General features: G+C 42.1%; 1 protein-coding gene across 8 annotated transcripts in view; it reads right to left on the minus strand.

The window, feature by feature from the left end:
- LOC104668803 (serine/threonine-protein kinase Sgk3) overlaps window positions 1-13,933 on the minus strand; it is a 194,785-nt gene that overhangs the window by 72,118 nt on the left and 108,734 nt on the right. For 4 of the 8 annotated variants that reach the window (XM_030937860.1, XM_030937861.1, XM_030937863.1 and 1 more), the window contains one exon: window positions 10,459-10,588. The exons of 2 other annotated variants lie outside the window; for them this stretch is intronic. The gene's annotated coding sequence lies outside the window, so the exon portion shown is untranslated. Of the gene's footprint in view, window positions 1-8,413; window positions 8,472-10,458; window positions 10,589-13,933 lie in introns of those variants that run through there. 2 more of the 8 variants (XM_030937864.1, XM_030937865.1) reach the window with 2 other exon arrangements.

Genomic DNA, 13,933 nt, shown 5'->3' on the forward strand with positions numbered 1-13,933 from the left:
GTTAACAGTCCCTTTGTTAAACTCCCGTCAACTACTTTTGAGTGTGTCATGTGACTGATGCAGTTAACTGGTACCAAGAAGACCCCAGGAAACACAGCCTCACAAATGGAATGTGTACTTGACAAGTGTCCTGAAAATCTTCCCGTGGAGGCGGGGGGATGGCACACAGTGACATCATGATTGTTCAAACTACTACCTGTGCATGATGTCACAGGATGGAATGCAGGTGGAGAGTGCTCAAAGTCCACGTAGCAGATAAAAACACTGACTTCAGAGACTGCAATGTGGGCTGGGGCTGCTTCTGGCTGTCCTTGAGAATGCTCAAAGTCCACGTAGCAGATAAAAACACTGACTTCAGAGACTGCAATGTGGGCTGGGGCTGCTTCTGGCTGTCCTTGAGAATGTGCATAAAGCAAATGACAAAGTCAAAGCTGTGAATTCCCAGAGAGATGGGTAGAAAATCCATGGCTGTTTTATTAGAGTCCTTCATCTCTTATAGCTGCGGAGCTGAGAAGACTAAGGATCAAGCCCAGGGTTTGATGGCTAGGGTTGCAGAGCCAATTCAATATATAATCCTGCAGTCTCATGTGTTAACATACGGCACTGGCTGGAAAGGAGAATGACTTGAATCATAGACGCAGGCATTTGGGTAGGCATAGATGAGGCTAAGAATGCTGAACCCCAAATTCAGCTGAACTTCCTTGCTGAAAGCAGCTGTCTGTATCTCTCAGAGAATACCCTGCATCCAAACACCTCCTTCTCAATAAAACTCTTTTCAAGTTGTTTCACAAGGGATGCTAATTCTCTTCACTATCTACTCCCACCATCTTTCATTGTGTCGTAACCCAAAAGACCCCAGAAAGAAGTTCCAAGTCTATTCTGGGAGAAAACTGCCTTTATAACAAAATATTTTAGGATCTCAACAATTTATTTACCAGTGGGAGTATGGAAAGCACATACAGGAATATATTCAAAGGATCTTAGATCAAGAAAGACTAATAAGATTATTGTGACCTATTTTTTTTCTTTTTTTTTTTTTTTGAGATGGGGTCTCATTCTGTCGCCTAGGCTTCAGTGCAGTGGCGCAACCTTGGGTCACTGTAACCTCCACCTCCTGGGTTCAAGCAATCCTCTCACCTCAGCCTCCCAAGTAGCTGGGACTACAGGCATGTACCACCATGCCTGGCTAATTTTTGTACTTTTGGTAGAGATGGGGTTTCGTCATGTTGGCCAGGCTGGTCTCGAACTCCAGAGCTCAAGCAAACTGCCCATATCGGCCTCCCAAAGTGCTGAGATTATAGGCATGAGCCACCACACCCAGCGTATTGTGACCCTTTAAACGGCCATAGGCATATACTGTTGATCTTTCTCCAGGCCTTTTCTGAGAAGGACCTGCAGCAATTCCCCAGGATGATTGTCCACTACAGAAATGGGAATATATAATCCTCCCAAGCGTTAGTAGATACTAGCTCTGAAATAACACTAATCTCCTAGAGACCCAGAACATGGTCTACAAGTCAGAGTGGGACTTCCAGAGGTAAGCTAAGAGAGTAAGTCTGTCTCCCAGTGGGTCCAATGGGACGATAGGGCCATCCTGTTCTTATTTCCCTAGTAACAGAATTGTAGTGGAAACAGATATACTTAGTAACTGGCCAAATTCCCATATTGGTTCCCTGTCCCATGTCATAAAAGCTATAATGAGAGAAAAGGCCATGAAGAAGCCTCTGGAACTGTCTCCCCTTTTCCTACTAAGAAAGTAATCAAAAAGTATACCACATCCGTGGGAAAAGCTCAGAAATCAGTACCACTACCAAAAACTAAAAGGATGCAGGTGTGTTAAAACTTCTTATGTCCCCATTTAACTTGGCCATTTACCTAGATCAAAGCTGGAAAGAACTGGGAACATGACAACGGATTACCATAAATTTAATCAGATGGTGATACCAATTTCAAATGGGATTCTGAGATTCTAAATGTAGTGTTTTTGTTTTTTTTTCTGAAGAAAATTAGCATAACCCCAGACATCTGGTATGACTACCGACCTGGCAAATGCTTTCTTTTCTATCACCATCAGTAAGGACAATGAGATGCAAATTGCATGAAGTGGCAGAAAGGCAGTATATCTTCATTGTCTCACCTGAGGGCTATGTCTGAATTGCCATAATATAGTCTAGAGAGTCCTTGATCATCTTGACAGCCCACAGATCACCACACTGGTCCATCACATGGATGCCATTATCTTAACTGGACCTGGTGAACAAAAACTAGCAAGCACTTTGGACACCTGCGTAAGACACATACACAATCCAGAGGATGGAAAAAACTCATGCAAGTTCAGGGACTCACCACACTGATGGCTTCTAGGATTTCCCTGGTCTGAGCCAGGATATCCTGTCTCAAGTGAGAGAAATTACTACACCTTGCACCACTTGCACTGAGAGAGAGGTAAAACAAATAGTGAGTTTCAATACTTGGATATGCTGTTCTGACCCATTTACTGGGTAACCTATGAGCCTGCCAGTTTTTCTGAAGCCCATTCCAAGAGAAGGTTCTAGAGCAATGAAAGCTGCCCTAACCCTTGAGCCTATGCCTCAGCACATCCAGTAGTACTGGAAATGACATGGCAAACAGGAATGAACTAAGGACCCCTCTCTCTGACAAGCACCAAGGAAAGAGTAAGAGTTTCAGACCCCTTAGGGTTTGCCAGCAACCACTATCTGTGGTTCCTGGCTTGTTACTAGGCCCAGGAAGAGATGCAATGACCGCCTATGAAAAACCAAGAGACTGTGTAAAAAGAACAGCCCATCGTGAACAGAGTATTATTGGGTTCACTGAATCATAAAACTAGACATGTACAGCACTAATCCACTTGGTACGGTAAAAGCAAGACTGGGCTTAAGCAAGTCTGGATGGCACAAGTAAAATCCCTGGATGGCAGGGATCGGCAGCCCGGACTCCCCTACTGTTTGTTCCTCCTTCCTTGTAAGTTCTCTAGACCCACATTTAAGGCCCCATGGGGAGGATCCTAAGGCCAGTTAGCAGGGCAGGAAAAAGGCATGCTTGTTTATGGATGGACATGCACAGTGTGCTGACACCAGCCAGAAGTGAGAAAAGACAGCCCCACTCAGGGATGGCCTGACTCAGGGATGGCCTGAAAGAGAGTGGTGAAGGGAAATCTTCCCAGTGGGCAGAACTCTGAGCAGTACATGTGGTGGTTTACCTGTAAGGAGGAGTGCCAAAGGGACGTATCTATGATGATCTTGGGCAGTGGCTAATGGATGGCCTGCTGGTCAGTGACTAGGAAAGAACAAGATTGGGAAATTATATATTTTTTAAAGGGAAGTGTGCAGAAGTACGTATACGAACCTTTCACTGCAGCACAGAATGTGAGCATATTTGTGTCTCACATAAATGCCCACTACAGACAGGCTCTCAATAATCATGTGGTCAAGATGACTTGTCTTATGGATGTCAGTTAGCCTCTTTCCCAATCGTCCCATTGCTTGCTCAATGGACCGATGACAAAGTGGCCAAAGCAATAGGTATGGAGGCTATATAGGGACAATATGGCCTTGCCCTCACCAAGACGGATTCAGTGCTGCCAGTGCTAAGTGCCCGACCACAACACAAAAGACCAACACTAAGGCCCACTATCCCACCATCCCACACGGGGGATCAGAGAGCCCTTAGGTCAGAATCTGTCTTCACAGAAGCAAGACTGACTTCATATGGTTGCTTTAAGGATTTGAGATAGCATAAAAGACCTAGCACTGTAAAAGCAACCAATAAATCAGATCTAAAGTATAATAATTTGTTTTGAATTCATTTTTATTCCTTCATTCAACGAACACTTATTGGGTGCTCATCATGCACTAGGCAATAAAAAAGACAAAATGAAGTCCGTGCGCGGTGGCTCACACCTGCAATCCCAGCACTTTGGGAGGCTGAGGAGGGTGGATCATGAGACAAGGAGTTCAAGACCAGCCTGGCCAACACGGTGAAACTCCATCTCTACTAAAAATACAAAAATTAGCTGGGCATGGTGGTACATGCCTGCAATCCCAGCTACTCGGGAGGCTGAAGGAGGAGAATTGCTTGAACTGGGACACAGGAGGCAGAGGTTGCAGTGAGCCAAGATCGTGCTACTGCACTACAGCCTGGGTTACAGAGTGAAACTCCGTCTCAAAAAAAAAAAAAAAAAAAGACAAAATCCTACTCTCACAGAACTTACCTAACAGGGAAGACTGACAAGCAACATAAAAATTTGTAAGTATGATGTTATGTGTATGCATGGTATACTGAGAGGGTACAGAGAAGGGACACAGCCGCAAACCGTAGAGCTTAGCAAAAATGAAGCCAGGCAGGTATGGAAGCAGAGGTTTGAAAGAGATTCCACCCATTTGCCTCAATCATATTTGGAAAGAGAAGCCAAAATTGTATGTTGGGAATAAAGATGTTGCTCTGAAGAAAAACATAAAGAGGTTAAATCACTTGCCCAAGTTAATACGCGACTAACAGGCAATAGAGCTAGAATTCAAATGCAAATCTGTCCAACTCCAAAATCTATATGTGCCTGTTTGCTGTACCACATCGACTCTTCTTAAATAAGATTTTGCTTTTCTTCAAGCTAAATTGAACTGGCAGCCTAATAATACTTACTGATTAGTGGCTAAACTTATTACAAGCCAGACTGTGCTTTACATATGTGAATCTGGTTGTTCCTCACAACAGCCCTAACTAGAAGAAATTGAGGAGAAACTGAAGCATGAAAGGATGAAAGACGCTGCCCCAGATGGCAGAGGCAGGATTTGAACCCAGGTGGTCTGACTTCAGGGCTATCCATTATACTACCCTGACTTCAGGGCTATCCATTATACTACCCTGCCTCCACAACATGTACATGCTTTACAGAGTCCTCTGGGGACCAATGAAGAAAGTTCATAAATTTATTTTAAGTGATTAAAAGTAAAATGAAAAAGCAAGCCTGCTATTACTATACATGTAGTACCTATTTATGCTATAAAACTGAAGCAATTAAAATTCCGCAAAATCATCTTCTGGCCAGGCAGCTAAATAAAACAGAGTAAGAAGGGGATTGACATAAAAACCCACAACTAAGAAAGAACAGAACAAAAAGCTATGTCATTTATGTGGGATTAAAACTGGGACTTTTTTGGGAGATTCATATACATGCAGGGCTTTTCAAAAGAGGAACAGGAAAAGGATCTGCCTTCACTCTGCTAGACAGTCAGAAGATAATTCTGTAGTCTGGTGCTCAGGGGCAGCTGGCTTGCCAGGGGTAGGTAACAGCTCTTCCAAAGACGCTTAAGATGACGGCAAAACTTTTCAAGGCCAGCCAAATCTTAGGTGAATCTGCAAGGGTAATATAACAGCTAGTAAAGATTAGACAATGGTTCTCATCTGGGGCCAATTTTGCCTGGAGCATATTTGGCAATGTCCGGAGACATTTTTGGTTGTCACAACTTGCCGGGGTAGGCGTGGGAATGGGGGTGGGCGGTGGTCGTCAGGGATGATGTTAAGCATCTACAATATGCACAGTACTGCCCTACAACAAAAAATGATTTGACCCAAAACGTCAACAGGGCTGAAGGTTGAGAAATAAATATTTACTGAGCACTAATGCCAGGGCTGGTGTAAGCGCTCACATCTAACACATCAATGAGTCCTCATAGCAACCTCTGAGGTAAATATCATTATCCTCATTTTACAGATGAAGAAGAAACCTAAGCACGAAGAGTACTTCCACACAGTCACGCGGCTGTGAGTGGAAGCACTCTCATGTGAGCCCAGCTCACATACCATAACCCTCAACTTATTATGCTGTTACATGCATCCTTTTCTAAATCATCTTTGGAGATACAGAGTTGAAGAGAAGAGAGCACGAGGGATCCACCAGGCAACTGCGTTACGGAAAGAAAGTCATGCACAGGAAAAGCAGATTTCTGATTCTGCCACCAGGAAGGGTCAAAGTCTGGACAGCACTTTGTCGGGAGCCTGGCTTAGCTTTCTTGAAAAACGTCACATGTAAACATCTAACTGAGAGCTTGGTCCACAGCAGGCTCTGAGTGTTGGCCCCATCACAATGACAACCAAGGGCTAATTATGAAATAGGAAGGACACAGGAAAAGACACTATCAAGGATATAGTTTTTTTAAAAGGAGGGGGAACATTCATCTTTTTTAAAAAAGCATCCATAGACTTAAAATTTTGTGTTTGGGGTCTGTAAAAAAATACCAATATGGGTGAGACTCTATAAAAAATTGCCCAAATTCTTGTTATGTTAAAATGTTACTGATTCAAATATTGCTTACAATAGGTGACCATTAAAACTTTTCTTAAAAAGGGATGTTTTCCTTCATCATTGTATCCATCCTTTTGTCTATTACATGCTAATTACCGTCCTTGGGTCTTGCCTATCTTTGTTTCAGGGCAGTGAAAAAAAAATCAAAAAATCAAAAGAAAAAAAGAAAAAAAAATCAAAATGAAAAAAAGAGTCAAAAGACTCTTCTGCTTTCACCTGTAAAAAATAAAGAGAATTTCTGAACCCTATTTCCTTAACCCATCATAAAGATTGTTTGATATTGACTAGAGGACCCTACTCAGATTAGAAGGTAGATACACTCGAAAGTATCACTTCCCATTCTTACCCAATACAGCAGGGAGGGTGAGTTGGTGATTCACACCAAGGCATAAAGGGAAGTAAGAACAAACATGTCCCAAAAGGAAGGAATTTGGCCTGGGAAGAGCTACAAGTTTTCCTCAGCAGGGGAGCAGGGTACTGGGTGTTTAGAAACGATGGCATCTAGGCCGGGCGCAGTGGCTCAAGCCTGTAATCCCAGCACTTTGGGAGGCCGAGACGGGCGGATCACGAGGTCAGGAGATCGAGACCATCCTGGCTAACACGGTGAAACCCCGTCTCTACTAAAAACTACAAAAACTAGCCGGGCGAGGTGGCGGTGCCTGTAGTCCCAGCTACCTGGGAGGCTGAGGCAAGAGAATGGCATGAACCCAGGAGGCGGAGCTTGCAGCGAGCTGAGATCCGGCCACAGCACTCCAGCCTGGGTGACAGAGCGAGACTCCGTCTCAAAAAAAAAAAAGAAAAAAAAACAACAACAACAAACGATGGCACCTAAAGGAGGGCACTAACATGGCTGGTCAAGGAAGATACAAAAGAAAAGCCATGCACATAAATTGCAAGAGTAGGCCCGGTGATGGCTGACGCCTGTAATTCCAGCACTTTGGGAGGCTAATAAGGCGGGAAGATCCCTTGAGCCCAGGAGTTTGATATCAGCCTGGGAAATATAGTGAGAGCCTGTCTTCACAAAAAAAATTTAAAAATTAGCCAGGCATGGTGGTATGTACCTGTAGTCCTCCTGGCTACTTGAGAGTTTGAGACCAGAGGATCACTTGAGCCCAAGAGGCAGAGGTGGACACTGCAGTTAGCCTCGAGACTGCACCACTACACTCCAGCCTAGGCAACAGAGCAAGACTGTGTCTCAAAAAACAAACAAACAACAACAACAACAAAAAACTATAAAATTCCTAGAATATAATGTACTAGAAAATCTAGAAAATGGCCAGGCACGATGGTTTAATCCCATCACTCAGGGTGGCTGAGGTGGGAGGACTGCTTGAGTCCAAGAGTTCAAGACCAGCCTGGGCAATAAGCAAGACCTCATCTCACACACACACACACACACACACACACACACACACACACGCCTAGCATGATGGTATGCACCTGTAATCCCAGCCACTCAGGAGGCTGAGGTGGGAGAATCGCTTGAGCCCAGGAGGCGAAGGTTGCAGTGAATCAAGATCACATCACTGCACTCCAGGCCGGGTGCCAGAGCAAGACCCTATCTTAAAAAACAAAAATAGGCCGGGCACAGTGGCTCACACCTGTAATCCCAGCACTCTGGGAGGCTGAGGCAGGCAGATCTTGAGGTCAGGAGGTCGAGACCATCCTGGCTAACACGGTAAAACCCCGTCTCTATTAAAAACACAAAAAAATTAGCTGGACGTGGTGGGGGGCACCTGTAGTCCCAGCTACTCCAGAGGCTGAGGCAGGAGAATGGCATGAACCCGGGCGACAGGCCTGCAGTAAGCTGAGATCGCACCACGGCACTCCAGCCTTGGCAACAGAGCGAGACTCCTTCTCAAAAACAAAAAAGAAAAGAAAACATTTGCAAAAGATACAGCCAATAAAGGACTGTTATCTAAAATATACAAAGAACTCTTTAAAAAACAAGAAAACAATTTGATTAAAACATGGACAAAATATCTTAACAGACACCTCACCAAAGAAGATACACAGATGGCAAATGCAAATAAGCATATTCCACATCATGTCACCAGGAAATGCAAATTAAAATGAGATATCATTACATACTTTTCAGAAATGGTCAGAATCCAGACCACTGACAACGTCACATGCTGGTGAGGATAGGGAACAGCAGGAACTCTCATTCACTGTTGGTAGGAATGCAAAATGGTACAGCCACTCTGGCAGTTTGGCAGTTTCTTACAAAACTAAACATATTCTTACTATACAACCCAGAAGTTGCACTCCTTGATATTTACCCAAAGAAGCTAAAAACTACGTGCACACAAAAACCTGTAAATGGATGTCTCTAGCAACTTTATTCATAATTGCCAAAACTTGGAAGCAACCAAGATGCCCTACTATAGGTGAATAGATTAATACACTGTAGTATATCCAGACAATGAAATATTTTTCAGTGCTAAAAAGAAATAAGCTCTCCAGCCATACGAAAACATGGAGAAAAATGTGTATCATTATGTGAAAGACGCCAATCTGAAAAGGCTGCATACTGCATGAGTCCAATTATATATATTCTAGAAAAGACAAAACTATGAAAACAGTAAAAAGATCAACAGTTGCCAGGGGCTGGGGCACAGGGTGAAATGATGACTAGGCAGAGGACTTTTAAGGCAGTGAAAATACTCTGTGACACTGTAATGATGGACACATGTCATTATACATTTGTCCAAACCCACAGAATGTACAACACCAAGAGTGAATCCTAATGGAATCTATGGACTTTGGGTTATTACGATGTGTTAACGTAGGTTCATGGATTATAACATATGTACCACTCTGGTGGGGGATACTGACAACTGGGGGTGCTCCACATGTGTGGCGACACAGATATATGGGGAACTCTGTACTTTCCTAATTTAGCTATGAAAAAAAATAGTCAAAAAAAAAAAAAAAAAAGCCATACACATACCCTCGGCATGGCAAGACCCAGTAAATAAGAAAAGGAATTGGGATGGGACCATTTCTGAGAAGGGAACAGACCCTATGAATACGTTTCATTTTAAATTACATTAAAAGCACCTTCCCAGCAAATTCTAACCCCAAACTAACTGCTTACTTTACTGAAAGTCTACTGTAAGAGTATATATAGTCTGTGTATGTTTATATCTGCCTCTCAGGATAGTAGCTCCAAACACATCCCAAATGTTTCAACAGAAACAAAGGACATCTTTGTCACATCTGTAAATTGAATTCACTGCAGAACAGATTTTTTAAAAAGTCAACAGGCTCTGCCAATGAAAGATACATAGTAACCTTCTCCCCTCCCCTCACACATCACATGATGAATCAGTTACAACTTTTCCTGTTTTCCTTCCTTACTGATACATCCTTACTCTAATTCCCACTCCACCCCCATCTTTGATTTTTCCAACATTCTGTAATCACAAAGCAGTCCCAGTTTTTCCTAGGTTTACTACATCTCTATTTAAGCACCTTTTATTTATCCGATTCTTGATAAAAGTGATATATGAATTAAAAATAAAGTACATGCAAAATAGCCAATGTTGGCACTAAAACAATATTGAAGAAGAGCGTTGTGCACCAACAACTTGAGTGTCCAAGAAGCTCAACTAAAGTCACATGAGCCAGCTCCATTTTATTACAAACATTTAGAGAAGGGCCTGGGTGAGGAAGTGGAAGTAACCACTGACAGCCCTTTGTTTTCTCCATATAGGATAAAACTGCTAAAATAAACCAGGCATGGTGGCTCATGCTTCTAATCCCAACTATTCAGGAGGAGGCTGAGGCCGGATGATAGCTTGCGCCCAGGAGTTTGAGGCTGCAGCGAGCTATGATTGCAGCAATGCACTCCCATCCTGAGTGACAGAGCTAGACCCCGTCTCTTTAAGAAACAAAACAAAACAAAATACTACTAGGATAAGGAAGAAGGTCCTAAATTTACTCCAGCCATGCCATGTCCCTCCACTTGGTCCAGAACTGACTAGTAGAGATGGTAGCTGTGGCAGCAAGGCTGTCCTATCGTTCTCAGCCTCCCAAGGTCACTATCTTGGGTTCCCAACCACCAGAATGCCTGCTCTATTCCAAAACTCCCAAGTTTTTCCATTTGTAGGCACACTCCAAGCATATCTTACAGGCAGATGTGAACATACAATACTCCCAAGGCAAATTCCTAGAGGACTGTGGTGACTGGCAGAGTGATGGGGCCTGGGGTCAAGCTGGTTCTGAACTGAAGAGGTTGGCAGAATTCAGATTGTCCAGGCCCTACAAAACAAAACCCACAAAGACAAAAATCACCATCATGTCTCATAGAGTCTCTTGGGAGAACCTCCAACCTGCTCTCTGCTTCCATTCTAAACTCCCTCCAATCCATCTTCTCCCCAGTAGCCAGACCAATTTATTTTTATCACTGTAAATCTGATCATTTCACTGCTTGCCTAACCCCTTTCCACGGCTTCCCACCACCCTGAGAATAAAATCCAAACTGGATTATTGCTGACAGTCTACAATCCCCCACAGGGCCTAATGTTACTCTGCATAAGTCTCCAGCTGCACCCACAAGGGCCTCTGGCCTCTGTGTTCACTAGACACACACCAGAACAACCTCCTTCGTATTTCGCACACCTTCCAAGCCCTTTCCCATCTCATCTCTTGTACCAGTGGCCCCTCTATTTGGGATACTCTCTCATCAGATCTTCACACCAACGCCTTGTTCAAAAGTCACTTCTTCCAACAAACTTCACGGTCACCCTAATGTGCTCCCTCCCCAAGTTAATCTTCCCTCATCATGTTGTTTATTTCCGTTTCAGCATTTATGGATTGCAACTAGGATTGCAGTTGCTTGCTTATTGTGAGCCTCCCTGACTAGGGTGTAGGGACTGTGACTTATTGACTGCCATACACTTAGAAGGCCCTAATAAAACTTTTCATTGATTTATTAAACAGGTGGAGAGAGACATTTAGAAATTCCAACTTGCCGAAGTGTGCTAGTGAGATCTTCAGTGACCAATGCCTCATTAGTCCTTCATCAGTCTCCTGAATCAATTTCTGCCTCTTCACTGGATCACTCCAAATATGTACTAATATGCTATATCTTAATAAAATCCTCCCTGGAAATATAGATTTACTATTTAATGATACTTATGTAGTGTTTACCATGTGCTGGGGGTATATCAGCATCTGTACCCTCATTTTTTATTATTTTTATGAATGATTCTATCTGATAATACACTTAACTAAGGCTTTATAAAATCAAGGAGAGCTCAGGATAAATACAGATGCTTATGCAGTGTGATAAAGGAAACTTTAAAGTAAATATTTGCTTTCCAAATTCTTCTGACACTAAAACTATTATCACATTACTAAAAATTTCCCAAAGCACAAAAATTACAACCAATTACATATTTAAATTATAATATTTATTTAAATTACACTACTTAATTTCAAATCCTGACCTTACAGTGGCTATGTTATTAGTAAAGACAACATGCAGCATTTTACTTTAATATTTTAACGTTTCAAAAATTAGGGCATATATATATGCCTAATTTTATACATACATATGTATAAAATGTATATATATATAAAATGTGTATATATATATTGCCCCCCTATCTAACAATAGAAACTGCTGCTTCATCCTAGGAATAGTAAAATAAATTTAGACCTATATCTATAAGCACCTGAACGAAAACAAGTTAATGTATGCCCTAGAATGGAATAACTTCAGTTGAAGTTTGGAAGGACACAGGAGAAAAGATAAAATTAAGTGACAGAAACATTTACACAAGCTCTTGAGTAAAGTTTTAATCTGAAAGAGTCACAAGTAAAATAAAATCATTGACTCAATTGGAATATGTGCAAGGATATGCTTGTAATATAAAATTCCGCAAAAGTGTTAAATGCTGATATCAAACTTAGTAAAATTGTAAACTTCGACAATAGTAAACTCAAGTATCTCATATCTACCACCTTTTTCTGAAGGACTAAAAACTTCTGGCATATATACCTTTCTCCACATATCCAGGACAATCAGGAAAAAGGTATGAACTTTTTTTTAAGATCAAACAATGAAAGGAAAGAAAGTAAATTACTTTCTGCAGACCAGAGAGAAAGACAATCTTCAGTCCTATCTTGTACAGAAACAAAGCAAAGAAACAGTATTACATGTGCCTAGAAATACAAAAACAAAATATATTTTAGGAATAAGACTCCACAAAATCCTAAGCTGCAGATATTGCTCCATAAAGTTGTCCTCTCCTGATGGTTTTCCGAATTTACTGTGTACTTTTAAAAACATCTGCCTGTCCGTCCACATGCGTTTTGAATATGCTGCTCTCCCTACACCCACTCCCCTCTATAAATCCAGACCTCAGTGTCTTCATTTGAATCTTTTTACTTAGTACTGGCATTTTCCTTGTTATCTTCTTCATTTGTCTATACTGTAGAAATAATTGTTGAAGTTCAATATTTAACTATTTAAAGGTTTGTTTGATATAATTTTAAGCTCATGTTTATTTAAAAAAGTTAAGAGGCTGGGCGCAGTGGCTCATGCCTGTAATCCCAGCACTTTGGAAGGCTGAGGTGGAAGGATCATGAGGTCAGGAGATCGAGACCATCCTGGCTAACACGGTGAAACCCTGTCTCTACTAAAAATACAAAAAATTAGCCGAGCGTGGTGGCGGGCGCCTGTAGTCCCAGCTACTCGGGAGGCTGAGGCAGGAGAATGGCAAGAACCCGGCAGGCAGAGCAAGCAGAGTGCTGAGACTGCGCCACTGCACTCCAGCCTGGGTGACAGAGCGAAGACTCCATCTCAAAAAAAAAAAAAAAAAAAAAAAAAAAAAAAAAAAAGAAGCAGATAAGTAGGTGTGGGTCTTATTTTTCTTTTAAAAGAAACTGAAATGTGTGTGTGCGTGCTTCTTGTCCTCCAGGACATGAAGCAATAAAGAAAAGACCAAGTCCCAAAGATTTCGAATTCAAAGTAGACTGTGCTAAATTCTCTATGAAAGTCACCAGCACTCAGAGGAAGAAAAAGCCACTTCCAACTGAACTTACCTAGATATTTGGTAGGGGGTGGCAGGGGCTGCATGTGAGGGGACTTGAAGAATGGGAACTCAAAACAGAAAGGGCAGCAGAAGTCCTCACTAGAAACAGGGAACAGTCACTAGTCCACTATGTCTAAATCCCTGCCCACATTGGAGAAAAAGATCAACTCATCAATAAAAACAGAAAGAGAAACTGTCATGAAGCAACACTCATCTTGGGATTTTATAGGGCATCACCATTAAAGCCTTAATCTACTGTCATATTTACAAACCTAAACTGGAACTCACTTTCTTCATCTATAGGAGATACAGACTGTAAAAGTGGGCTTGAAATCATGTTGGAGGGAATTCTGAATGTCAGGTTTTTCACTCTGGATTTCATTCTGCAGGTAAGGATGTGAAGGCACTTGAAAAGGGAACTGTAGTGCTGTAGGTGTCAAATGGAAGGGAATGAAGAAATGGGCTTGGCAACAACAGGAGAGGCAGGTTTGCAAAAAAAAAGTGACAGATGAAATAACTTGGTAGCTATTTGCATGTGGGGTACAAAGGTAAAAGAAAGAATTAA

This window comes from Rhinopithecus roxellana, chromosome 9 (assembly GCF_007565055.1).
Source record: "Rhinopithecus roxellana isolate Shanxi Qingling chromosome 9, ASM756505v1, whole genome shotgun sequence".
NCBI classification, from domain to species: domain Eukaryota; kingdom Metazoa; phylum Chordata; class Mammalia; order Primates; family Cercopithecidae; genus Rhinopithecus; species Rhinopithecus roxellana.